Source organism: Thalassophryne amazonica, chromosome 14 (assembly GCF_902500255.1).
Source record: "Thalassophryne amazonica chromosome 14, fThaAma1.1, whole genome shotgun sequence".
NCBI classification, from domain to species: domain Eukaryota; kingdom Metazoa; phylum Chordata; class Actinopteri; order Batrachoidiformes; family Batrachoididae; genus Thalassophryne; species Thalassophryne amazonica.
The window spans coordinates 45,816,529-45,830,910 of NC_047116.1; positions in this window are offsets into that span (position 1 = coordinate 45,816,529).

The following is a 14,382-nucleotide window of genomic DNA, read 5'->3' on the forward strand; positions in this document are numbered from 1 at the left end:
TGTCTATACCACTCCAGACTTCCTCATTTAATACCTTCTTTTGGCACCCTGTCATAAGCCTTCTCTAAATCCACAAACACACAATGTAACACCTTCTTGCCTTCTCTATACTTCTCCATCAGTATTCTCAGAGCAAACATTGCATCTGCAGTGCTCTTTCTCATCATGAAACCATATTGCTGCTCATAGATCTTCACCTGCTTTCTAAGCCTAGCTTCTACTACTCTTTCCCACAACTTCATGAGGTGGCTGATCAACATTATTCCTCTGTAGTTACTGTAGCTTTGCAGATCACCCTTGTTCTTCTGGGAACCAGCACACTTTGTCTCCACTCCTTAATTATCCTCTCACTTTCCAAGATTTTATTAAATAATCTAGTTAGAAACTCCACTATCATCTCTTCTAGACATTTCCATGCCTCCACTGGCATATCATCTAGACCAACTTCCTTTCCACTCTTTTTTTTTTCTCTTCATAGCTGCCCTCACTTCATCCTTATGTATCTCTTATACTTCCTGATTTACTCCCTCCACATCATCTCTCTCTCATTTTCTTCAATCATCAGCTCCTCAATATATTCCCTCCACCTTCTCAACATGGTCTCCTTGCTTGTCAGCACATTGCCATCTCCATCCTTTATCATCCTAATCTGCTGCACATCCTTTCCAGCTCAGTCCCTTTGTCTTTTTCACCTCTCTACCACACTCTCCATTACTTTGGACAGTTGACTCCACGAATTTAAACTCACCTACTTTCACCACACAGTACCTTCCTCACTGTCTCCTTCACCACATCTGCAGTACTTTCCAGTTGACCAGGAATTGTTTCCCCTCCATTCAGTGCCTGTCTCACCTGTTCACTGAATTTTATACAGAAGTGTTCAGAATAATAGTAGTGCTATGTGACTAAAAAGATTAATCCAGGTTTTGAGTATATTTCTTATTGTTACATGGGAAACAAGGTACCAGTAGATTCAGTAGATACTCACAAATCCAACAAGACCAAGCATTCATGATATGCACACTCTTAAGGCTATGAAATTGGGCTATTAGTAAAAAAAAAAAAAGTAGAAAAGGGGGTGTTCATAATAATAGTAGCATCTGCTGTTGACGCTACAAACTCAAAACTGTTATGTTCAAACTGCTTTTTTTAGCAATCCTGTGAATCACTAAACTAGTATTTAGTTGTATAACCACAGTTTTTCATGATTTCTTCACATCTGCAAGGCATTAATTTTGTTGGTTTGGAACCAAGATTTTGCTGGTTTACTAGTGTGCTTGGGGTCATTGTCTTGTTGAAACACCCATTCCTAGGGCATGTCCTCTTCAGCATAAGGCAACATGACCTCTTCAAGTTTTTTGACATATCCAAACTGATCCATGATACCTGGTATGCGATATATAGGCCCAACACCATAGTAGAAGAAACATGCCCATATCATGATGCTTGCACCACCATGCTTCACTGTCTTCACTGTGAACTGTGGCTTGAATTCAGAGTTTGGGGGTCGTCTGACAAACTGTCTGCGGCCCTTGGACCCAAAAAGAACAATTTTACTCTCATCAGTCCACAAATATTCCTCCATTTCTCTTTAGGCCAGTTGATGTGTTCTTTGGCAAATTGTAACCTCTTCTGCACATGTCTTTATTTAACAGAGGGACTTTGCGGGGAATTCTTGCAAATAAATTAGCTTCACACAGGCGTCTTCTAACTGTTACAGCACTTACAGGTAAGTCCAGACTGTCTTTGATCATCCTGGAGCTGATCAATGGGTGAGCCTTTGCTATTCTGGTTATTCTTCTATCCATTTTGATGGTGTTTTCCGTTTTCTTCATGTGTCTCTGTTTTTTTTGTCCATTTTAAAGCATTGGAGATCATTGTAGATGACCAGCCTATAATTTTTTGCACCTGCGTATAACTTTTTCCCCTCTCCAATCAACTTTTAATCAAACTTCGCTGTTCTTCTGAACAATGTCTTGAATGTCCCATTTTCCTCAGGCTTTCAAAGAGAAAAGCATGTTCAACAGGTGCTGGCTTCATCCTTACATAAGGGAGACCTGATTCACACCTGTTTGTTCCACAAAATTGACGAACTCACTGACTGAATGCCACACTACTATTATTGTGAACACCCCCTTTTCTACTTTTTCCCTAATAGCCCATTTCATGGCCTTAAGAGTGTGCATATCATGAATGCTTGGTCTTGTTGGATTTGTGAGAATCTACTGAATCTACTGGTACCTCGTTTCCCATGTAACAATAAGAAATATACTCAAAACCTGGATTAATCTTTTTAGTCACATAGCACTACTATTATTCTGGACACTACTGTACATTTTCCTCCTTCAGCTTCCACCATCTGATCCTTTGTTGGGCGTTCACTCTCTTCCTCTTCTTCACCACTAAAATCATCCTGTAACCCACCATCCGGTGCTGTCTATACTCTCTCCTGCCACCACCTTACAATCTCCAGTTTATTTTTGCCTGCATCTCCTATGAAGAATGTAGTCCACCAGGGTGCATCTTCCTCCACTCTTATATGTCACCCTTTGCTCCTCCTTTTTCTGAAAGTAAGTATTCACTACAGCCATTTCCATCCTTTTTGCAAATCAACTACCATCTGCCTTTCCACATTCTTGTCCTTGATAGCATATCCACTCATTACTTACTTGTTACCTCTGTTCCCTTCACCAACATGCTCATTGAAGTCTAGTCACCACTCTTTCATGTTTGGGCACACTCTCCACCACCTCGTCTAACTCACACCAGGAATCTTCTGTGTCCCTCATCTCGCAACCTACCTGTGAGTCGTATGCACTGATGACATTCATCATCACCCCTTCAGTTTCCAACTTCACACTCATCACTTTGTCAGGCACTCACTTAACCTCCAACACACTCTTAACATTTTCTTCCCTTAAAATGACCCCAGCACCATTTCTCTTCCTATCCACATGTTGATACAACAACTTGAACCCACCACCTATGCTCCTGGCCTTACTTACCTTCATTTGGTCTCTTGCACACACAATATGTCTACCTTTCTCCTCTCCCTCATGTCAGCTAACTCTCCTTTACCAGTCATACTGCCAACGTTCAACGTCACGACTCTCACATCCACCCTTTTAGTTTTCCTCTTCTCCTGCTATCTCTGGATATGTTTTCCTCCTATTTTTCTTCTTTGTTCAGCAGTTGGCCAATTTCCACCAGCACCCTGTTGGGCAACGGCACTGGTGGCAGTCATTGTTAACCCGGGCCTCGACCGATCCAGTATGGAAATTTGATTTGTACTCCGCATGGTTGTGTTGTGTTATGCCGGATACCCTTCCTGACAGAACCCCTGCCTCCTTCTACCCCTCCTCATTTATACGGGCTTGGGACCCACATTCAGAATGTACTGACTGCACACCCCATGTGGCTAAGTTGTTAGTTGCAGCCCTAAATTTAAACTAGTTTAAACATTCATAGAGGGCTAATAGGTGTTGCTCACGATCCTGTGGTGAGGTAATATTTGCTGTGCAAGTAAAACTCAAGACTGTCCACTTGCTTCTGTTTGTACTGCATTTTGAATATAGAGATGAGGACAAAATTATTAGTCCCTCTATGAAATTTAATGTTTTCTTTAAAAGATTTTCCCAAGTGCTTTTTTAACAGAGCAAGGAATTTTCAACAGAGCATTTCTAAATATCCTTTTTTGTTTTTGATGCTTACATGATTTTACTTTGCACACAGAAACAAAAAAATTTCACACACGAAAAAAGCAAAAACTACCAGGGTCAAAATTATTAGATCCCCTTTAAGAACTGACCTTTTTTGTTGAGCCATACCACAAATCACTGTTATGCAATGATGTGCTTGATCTTTGTAATGCTCAAAGCTTGTAAATTCATTTTAAAAACTGAGGGTTATTTTCCAGTGCACACGCAGTATCAAAACATTAATAAGAGTTTTAGCTGTCACGTGAGAAAGCAACATGCCAAAAACAAAAGAAATCACTTTAGATTTGTGGAAGAAAAAACTGTTGATGCTGACAAAACAGGAGAAGGAATTTGAAAAAACAGGGGAGATTAATATTTTTATCCTCATCTGTACTGCCAGCAGAGACATTAACAGTGTTAAAGTGAAAATTTTAGTCATACTTTTGGGAAATTTGATTGTTCAGCAGGTATTCTGATTTTGCAGTGTTTGCACGACCATTGATGCCCACTGAACCAAAACAAGTGCATGTAATATCTTCTAATTGTAACAACCTCTGGAAAGAATAACGTCAAGACCTATACCCAGCTGTTCATGAGTATAAGCCTTGGCTGGGGAAGTAACCTTTGATGGACTGCTGTTCCATCCAGGGAGAGTCATAGCCTCTCCTTCTTCATGCTAGCTACCTTATCCAGGAATAAACACTGATCTGATGGGCCTCAGGTCCCAGTGTTCTGTGGGGTAAAAGTTGGGCTACCAGTATATAGACCAGTGTTGAAGTCCAGGTGTGTCTGTGTGTGGATGAGACACTCCGTTTGTATCTTTCCAGTCCATCCAGCTGTAAATGGGCACTGGGCTTGGCTGGGATACCCACCTGCCTCACACACCTTGTGGCCTATACAGGACTTATTTATTCTAGCAGTGTTACAAATAAAGTCTTGCTACATTGGTCCCTTGATAGAAGAATATTTTATTATTTTGCACCACAAATAGTGGATATGGCTGTGTTGGTTTTTCCAGAATGAATGGTAAAGATTTTTATCACCAATGATGAGGCCAGAAGGGTACTATAGAATTGCCGTAGTATGAATGGGTGGTAATCATGGTATAGTGTTGTGATAAAATTCACATTGATAACGATGTTAAGCTTTGGACATTTGTAGTCAATATGGATATATCTAACATCTTAACTCAGCATATATAAACATGAAAACAGTTTTAGCTGTCTGCAGTTTTAGCTTGCAAACCGAAGTGCATTAACATTTCGTAGGGAAAAAGTTCCTGCATTAACTTATCACTATAGCCTAGTTGGCAAACAAGTATGACAGACCAGGAGGACAGGATCATTTTGGCAAAGAAAAAAATAAAAATTCATCATGAAGTACTGAATGATTTATAAGAAAAACAACTGGAATGCTTACAGCTATTGGCCAGTAAGAGAGAGAACTTGCGTAATTATGTCACTGTTTGCTGGACACTGCAACACACTCTGAGGGGCCACAGTCAAAAGGTGTGTGTTGTTTCCTCCTTGCATGGTGGCAAAGGTCTTGCAGATTGGGGAGTATTGCATCTTCTCCAACGGCCAGAACTGGGCATTACACTTTGGTCATTTGCAGGTCAAAGGGGGTATCGGGAACAAAAAGTACAGAACAAAGGAAATGTTAGTCATAAATTATGTTTGCACAGTCAGTGAATCATTCATGCTACATGTGTATGCTTGAACTGTTGTGTGCACAGTTCATGCGTTGCCAAAGAGAAAATGTTTGGGCTTAGGCAGCCCTCATGCTAGAGAGAGAGAGAGGGGGAGAGAGAGATTGGATTTAGACTTATATATATATATATATATATATATGTGTGTGTGTGTGTGCATATATGAAATTTTCTTCATAACTTTATATATAATTTCAATATCTACCCTGTCCATCTGAATATGTGCTATATATCTGCACAAAATCAGCTGTACTTTGTCATGTTACACCAGGGGTAGGCAACCTGTTCCAGAAAGAGCCATGAGGGTGCAGGTTTTCTTTGCAGCCACTGACTCCACCAGGTGATTTTACTGATTAATATCACTTTGAGCAGATGGAATCAGTTAATCACTGAAATCACCTGGTGGAGTCAGTGGCTGCAAAGAAAACCTGCACCCTCATGGCTCTTTCTGGAACAGGTTGCCTACCCCTGTGTTACACTATCAAGCAAGGGAGATTAATATCACCATGTACCAGCACAGGGAGCTAGATTGGTGTGCAACAACCTTGTGGGACCTTTTCTATCCATTACATGCTTTGCTCTTTAGATGATTATTTTTTTCTGATTAGATTGCATTCGAATTCAAAGTCACTTTATTATTATTAATATTATCTGTGACTGAAAATGTACTGTTGTTGTTCAGTATTTCATGCATGTGTTCAAGAGTTGCTGTTTTAAGTTCTGCTTCACTGCCAGATGAAACCAACAGAAAGGAAAGAAAACATGAACAGGTTTTATTACATTGTATTTATTTGAGCTACTAACTAACATTGTATGAATGGGATATTTTATAACTGTATAATATTTTTTTCTGTCACATCTTGGCCCTTGTCAGCTCTTTTGGCCCCACATATAGCACTATATACGAGTACATAACTGCCACATCTTTTCGAAATCTAACCGCTTTGCTGACATAATAGTTGCAAAGGTATATTCTTTCCCCAAGGCTTCATGTGGCTGGAGCTATGACCTCTTTAATGACCTTTATTGGAGTGACAGATGTCTGAAAATGTCAGGTGACAGAAGGAACACAGACACTGTGTCGACTGCTGACAGTTGCTGTAGCCATTTTTAAGCTACATTTGGCATCTGCATTCTGTTTCTCTCTCTCTCTGCCAGAAAGTGGAAGTCCATGTTCTTTATAATGAAACCTTTGGTTGCCAAGTTATCAAAATATTTATCCAAATGTTAAATTTTCACATGTGGCTATCAAGACAAAAAAGAAAAAAGTTATGAAGTAGGAAACTGAGTGATAGGTTTTAGGTTTATAGGTTTTGGTAACTTTAGATGGATTAAAAATGTCTCATTGCAGAACTATCTTTCCCTTAACAGAGACCGAATACAGTAGAGTTAAATATACAGTGTTTCCCACTGTTAGGTGGTAGGTTGGACTGAAATGATACAAATACACAACTGCTATTGATTTTTTTTCAGTGCTTTGGACAATATCAGTATTTCTTCATTTATTTCCAAAAAGCCAGTGAGATATGCAGTTCAAACATACCTTTATGGAAGCCAAGTATCTAATATAATGTCTGTGTTTTAAAAAGGAAATTACATGAATTTTTCATGCTCAGACAAAGAGTATGTACTTAGCCAGGAAGAATTAGACTGTTTGTGTAGGACAAATTTCCAGATTAGAAGTCATGTTAAGAAAACAGTCATCGGTTCACAATCTTTCTGTGCCAAAAAACGTGTGTATAAACTTGAAAAATGTCCACCCACTGGCCACTTCATTAGGTGCACTTGGCGAGGACCAGGTCGAACCCTCTTTTGCTTTTAGAGCTGGCTCAGCTGTCTTAATTGGTCGTGACATAGATTCTCTGACACTTCGATTCCTCCAATTAATTCACATGTAAGTTACAACTTACATGGGGAAGTAACTGCAAATATCATTCAAGCTTTCATACATCAAAAATTAATGTGTATCCAAAATAGCCACAATTTATGAGATGATAATACATATAACTATGTTAATCATCTTAATTCTCTGTGGCATAGATTCAGCAAGGTGCTGGAAGCATTTCTCAAAGATTTTAGTCCTTTTTAACATAATAGCATCACACAGTTACCACACCATTTCACCGTTAGCCTGACGCTGACATTAAAAGGAAGGATGGATCCATGCTTGCATGTTGTGTACACCAAATTCTGACACTACCATCTGAATGTCACAGTAGAACTTGAAACTCGTCAGACCAGCAACATTTGCCCATTGTCCAGTTTTGATGGATGTGCCTACTATAGTCTCACTTTCCTGTTTTTACCTTAAGAAGTACAAGTTACACCTTTTTTCCTGTTTTATTAGTTCTTTAATTTGAGATTTGTGTGTATTGTTGACGTGTACTGTTTATTGTTGGCATGTATTCGTTCATTATTAGAGTTTATTTTGTTTAGTGCTTTGATTTCTGGGAAATTCTTATTTAAATAGTCACTCTGATCATTATTAAAAACAAATGTGTGGGTTTTTTTGTGGAATGTAAGTCGCAGCATCCCTCAAACTAGCAGCTTCGAACACCTTTCTTTCCCCATTTTGATGCTTGAACATTATTAGATCCTTTTGATGATATCTACATGTCTAAATGCTCTGAGTATCTGCCATGATTTACTTTAATGAGCAGGTGAATAGACATACTTCATGAAGTGACCGATAAGTGTATGACTGTCGAACGGGATCACATTCACAAGCTTAACAATACAAATTTCAGTTGGTACACTCAACAAAAATATAAATGCAACACTTTTGGTTTTGCTCCCATTTTGTATGAGATGAACTCAAAGATCTAAAACTTTTTCCACATACACAATATCACCATTTCCCTCAAATATTGTTCACAAACCAGTCTAAATCTGTGATAGTGAGCACTTCTCCTTTGCTGAGATAATCCATCCCACCTCACAGGTGTGCCATACCAAGATGCTGATTAGACACCATGATTAGTGCACAGGTGTGCCTTAGACTGTCCACAATAAAAGGCCACTCTGAAAGGTGCAGTTTTGTTTTATTGGGGGGGGATACCAGTCAGTATCTGGTGTGACCACCATTTGCCTCATGCAGTGCAACACATCTCCTTCGCATAGAGTTGATCAGGTTGTCAATTGTGGCCTGTGGAATGTTGGTCCACTCCTCTTCAATGGCTGTGCGAAGTTGCTGGATACTGCCAGGAACTGGTACACGCTGTCGTATACGCCGGTCCAGAGCATCCCAAACATGCTCAATGGGTGACATGTCCGGTGAGTATGCCGGCCATGCAAGAACTGGGACATTTTCAGCTTCCAAGAATTGTGTACAGATCCTTGCAACATGGGGCCGTGCATTATCCTGCTGCAACATGAGGTGGTGATCTTGGATGTATGGCACAACAGTGGGCCTCAGGATCTCGTCACGGTATCTCTGTGCATTCAAAATGCCATCAATAAAATGCACCTTTGTTCTTCATCCATAACAGACGCCTGCCCATACCATAACCCCACCGCCACCATGGGCCACTCAGTCCACAACATTGATATCAGAAAACCGCTCACCCACACGACGCCACACACACTGTCTGCCATCTGCCCTGGACAGTGTGAACCGGGATTCATCCGTGAAGAGAACACCTCTCCAACGTGCCAAACGCCAGCGAATGTGAGCATTTGCCCACTCAAGTCGGTTACGACGACAAACTGGAGTCAGGTCGAGACCCCGATGAGGATGACGAGCATGCAGATGAGCTTCCCTGAGATGGTTTCTGACAGTTTGTGCAGAAATTCTTTGGTTATGCAAACCGATTGTTTCAGCAGCTGTCTGAGTGGCTGGTCTCAGACGATCTTGGAGGTGAACATGCTGGATGTGGAGGTCCTGGGCTGGTGTGGTTACACGTGGTCTGCGGTTGTGAGGCTGGTTGGATGTACTGCCAAATTCTCTGAAATGCCTTTGGAGACGGTTTATGGTAGAGAAATGAACATTCAATACACGAGCAACAGCTCTGGTTGACATTCCTGCTGTCAGCATGCCAATTGCACGCTCCCTCAAATCTTGCGACATCTGTGGCATTGTGCTGTGTGATAAAACTGCACCTATCAGAGTGGCCTTTTATTGTGGGCAATCTAAGGCACACCTGTGCACTAATCATGGTGTCTAATCAGCATCTTGATATGGCACACCTGTGAGGTGGAATGGATTATCTCAGCAAAGGAGAAGTGCTCACTATCACAGATTTAGACTGCTTTGTGAACAATATTTGAGGGAAATGGTGATATTGTGTATGTGGAAAACGTTTTAGATCTTTGAGGTCATCTCATACAAAATGGGAGCAAAACCAAAAGTGTTGCGTTTATATTTTTGTTGAGTGTATTTGTAGGTGTGTTTCACATGAGATTTTTTCCAAACAACTTGCTGTGCTGATAATGATTGAGTCTGTCGTAGGATAACTTTAACATTAACTAACCCTGTTTTGCAGCTTGCTGATATTAGCTCGCCATAATGATGCATTAATCTTTCACAGTGTACAGCTGCTGCTGCTTTAAGATTAAAATACTTTTATTGAGAAGAATATCCAGTCAACAAAAAAAAAAACTGTAACCACCAGTAGTTTTATTTATTTCTCTAAATCCAAGCATTAACAATGCAAAAAAGAAGCAGTGCTGTCTGTTGGTCCTGTGATTTTTTTTTTTTTTTTTTTTGAGTTTGTAGTTTCTGAAATGGTCAAGAAGGTTTGACTGCAAATTGAACCTCCACTATCTCCACGTTCTGCAGCCAGAACCCACTGAAAATGATCAATCCTGTTCTTCTTTATAATTTTTTGTGGTTACCCTGCCTACACAGTTATACTGCCCCCATGGTTAACATGGGTATTGCAGCTTATTATGTTGGTTTAATTTTGGATGACATGCACCAGTGACACTTAACACGTGTGTTTATGTTGAGCATCACACATGCAGACATGGTTACGTGGATAAAAGCAAATATATTTGTGCCTGTACAGCCTCATGGCAGATCATGAATTGACTGTTGTTAATTGCAGCTCCTTTTTGAGGAGGTGGAGAATGAGGTGGCCCCCTACTGTTTATACGGCCTTTCTCTGTTTCACATGCGCCCACACACATACACACAACAGCTGCTGCCAGCACCTAGTTTGGAGATGAGGCTGCACTGGGTGTCTATTTGTAGAATGATGGAGTCATTAGAAGACTGTTACCCTGTAGGACAGGGAGACATATTTCATCAGGCCCTACACACAAACACTCACACGTATTCATGAACACTGCTCAGTGAAGTGTCATCGTCCCCTCCTCCCAGATATAATGTGGTCTTGTTGTGTGGAATGGCTTGGCAAGTGATCATTAATTTGAGAGCCCAGTGGAACTCATCCACTTAAGTAGCTATTGTTTACCATGCTGAAATAAAAAATTATGGTTTTGCAGAAATCTCTTTGTGCCAATATGGGATTCCTAAAGACAATATACATATTTTAGCCAAACAGACAGCTGCAGATCCATGCTTTAAACTGATTCTCACTACATGACTACACTGTTTCTTTCTCTTTTTGCTCCGTATGCATCACTCTGCATTTAATCATTAGTGATCGATCTCTGCCCCCCTTCACGGCATGTCTTTTTCCTGGTTTTTTCCCTCAGCCCCAACCAGTCTCAGCAGAAGACTGCCCCTCCCTGAGCCTGGTTCTGCTGGAGGTTTCTTCCTGTTAAAAGGGAGTTTTTCCCTTCCCACTGTGGCCAAGTGCTTGCTCATAGGGGGTCGTTTTGACCGTTGGGGTTTTTCATAATTATTGTATGGCCTTGCCTTACAATATGGAGCGCCTTGGGGCAACTGTTTGTTGTGATTTGGCGCTATATAAGAAAAAAGTTGATTGATTGATTGATGACTACAAACAAGTTGTTTACAAAAGAAAATGCATTATGTTGAAGTGTAGGGGGACAATGAACAGTTTCGCTTTCATATGACAGTCTTCAAAGTCAAATGTTGCACTTTAATGGAAAAACCTGCTATTTGCCTCTTCATGCACATGCCAAGTTATATGTTTGAGTTTTCCTACTGGCATTCAGAACCTACTGTTCTAAGTATTTACATGAAAACAGCAAGACCATGATGCTGGCAAAGGAACAATAAAACAAATGAAAAGCAAATCAGTCTAAATCGATAATGTGCCAAATTTGATTTGAGGGGCATAAATATTTGCAGAATGCTACTTTCAATTTCTTTGATGGGGTTTTAGGGCCACATTGATTTTTTTTTTCTTGACTTCGAAAATAAAGTTGTAATTTGCGAGAAAAAAAATTGTAATTTTATGAGAAACAACCTTGTAATTTTACGAGAAAAAACCTTGCAGTTTTATGAGATAAAAACTCTGAATATTACGAGAATAAAGTTGTATTTATACGAGAAGCAATAACCCTGTAGACTGCCTGTTCCAGCCGTCTCCTCCTCTATGAAAGAGGTGATTTCAGGAGCTACTAATCACCGGAACTACAGGCAAACTCCATGAGAACTCCTCCTCCAGAGTACAGACATTTTCTTGCATATTGTTTTCAGAGTGCTGATGCTAATGATAATGTGGTGCAGATGGGTCAAAAGATGAAGTTCCTTATTTATAAAACCTACACTGAAGTACAACTTCACAAAGGGCTCACAGATCTCATTTGAGATGCAGAGTTTTCTCTCATAAAATTACGACTTTATTCTCATAATATTATGACTTTATTCTCAAAGTCTAAAAAAAAAGTCAATGTGGCCCTAAAACGCTGTCTTAAATTTAAAACACAACACTAATAAAACATTCATGCATGTCAGGAAGCTGCATTGTACACGTTAGTGGTTAATGACAAACAAAAGCCCAGAAGTTATGTTAACTTGAATGTAATGTAACCAGTTGCTACACAAACATTCCGTAGTGGCTTATTTTACGTGAAGGGATTAAGGTTATGGCAGCTATAGCCATAATCCCTTTAAATTTGGCTACAGTTATGCAGCCGTAACCCTAAATCATGGGAGTATGCTTACGATGGCTGGTCTAATTGATGTTTTGTGACTCTGTGTTCGTTACTAGCTATTCATTGGTATAGTTGTAAATATCCCCACCTGTTTATGTGGGAGACCGAAGTTCAAAGCTGAAACTCCATTCAGCAATTGCTTTATTATGCCACGTTCACACCGGGCGCGACGCAACGCCACAAATTTGCGTCCATCACCACCATCGCCTGGTGTGTCGCTTTGCTTGGGCGGAAGTTTTGCTGCGAAAATTCGCTCTAATGCCTGATCAAATAGGAGGAGCTTCCATTCCGCTCGGCGTCAAGTCAACATGGCGGACCTTGATCACATGGAGCGAGTTGCTGTGCTCTATTTGTTGTGGAAAGCTGACAAACGCCGCCAGCAGCACCGTCGCTGGGTTCGCAACATCCTCATGAGACGTTCCCAATTCCGGGAGTTTCATCATTTGCTGCAGGAGCTGTGTCTGGATGATGGCCGCTTTCAGCGGTACTTCTGCCTCTCCAGGACCCAGTTCGAGGACCTCCTGTCCCGTTCGTGCGTGCACATACGAACAAAGAAAAAAAAACTGGTTGCCGATATGGTTTCTTGCTCTCTCTCCCCTCAAACTCTCATCGTGTTATAAACCAGTCACCATTTGTTTTATTATGCATCTGTGTAGAAAATAAAATTATCTTCACCGACGATTCGTTCGTGCGTGCACATGTAAACAAAGAAAAAAACTGGCTGCTGATGTGGTTCCTCACTCTCTCTCCCCTCAAGCTCTCATCATTGTGTTATAAGCCAGTCACCATTTGTTTTATTATACATCTGTGTAGTTAATTAAATTATCTTCACGGACGATTCGTTCGCACTCGCACGTGAAAAAAAAAAAACGGCTGCTGCCTCTGCTGCAGTCCTGCTCGCTCTCCCCACACACTCTGTCATAATTGCAAAATAAAGGACCAAAGGGACATAAGTCCTGCTCACAGGCTGGCTGCCAGACACAGGACATGTCCACATCAAGTATAAACTCCAGACATCTTCACGTCACTACATATCCAGTCCCTGATTGGTCATCGCAGCGCAACAAGGCGAAAAGTTCAGATTATTCAATTTGGGGAGGAGGGTGACCCGACGCGATTTCGCACCACAAACCCACCAATCGCTCAAAATCGCTTCATTTGCATCCACCGCGTCGCGTTGCATGGCTTGAACTTTCGTGGCGCCACAACGCATCCTTCCATAGGGGTTACATGGCAACCTGTCGCCGCCGTTGCTCGCGTCGTGTGCGGTGTGAACACGGCTTTAGTGTCACAGCGCTCCATTTATTCATGCCAGCATTCACCACAACCATCAGTCAACCCTTCAGCATTCTGCTCGTGATGAAAATAAATCCCATTAATGATCCACCAAGACAAAAAAAAAGGAATGAAAAAAAACACAATAATAATGCAGCTTTGTAGTGTAGCTTTGGCTTCTGCTCCCACAATGATTAGCTCTGACACACTTCTTCTGCTCCATTTTCTGTGGAAGTGATACAGCGCCACATACTGGCCTGGCATATGTAGTATTTTGGCAATTTTAGCGTTTTCGTATGGATACTGATTCTCACACTGATCTTGAAATGGTGTTGTGTTTATGGAACACTTGAAAATGACATAAAATATTGTATTGGAAAAATGTCATATCTGTGTGGACATGAGGACTGAGACCAGTGGGGTGCTGAGCTGTTATCCCATCAAGATGAGGTAACTTAAAACTAAAGTTTGAGTTTAAATCAAGCAAACATTGATTTGCCTGAGTCATTTGAGGATCCAGTGTTCATACATTATGTTCTGTATCTATTTCTGCACATCTGTGTTGGCCACAATTGCCACAAGCATTCACAGGTATATTCATACATCCACATCTAAGTGGACAAAAATCCGGTCTGAAGGGAAAGAGCTCCTTATAAAAAAACAAAACAAAGT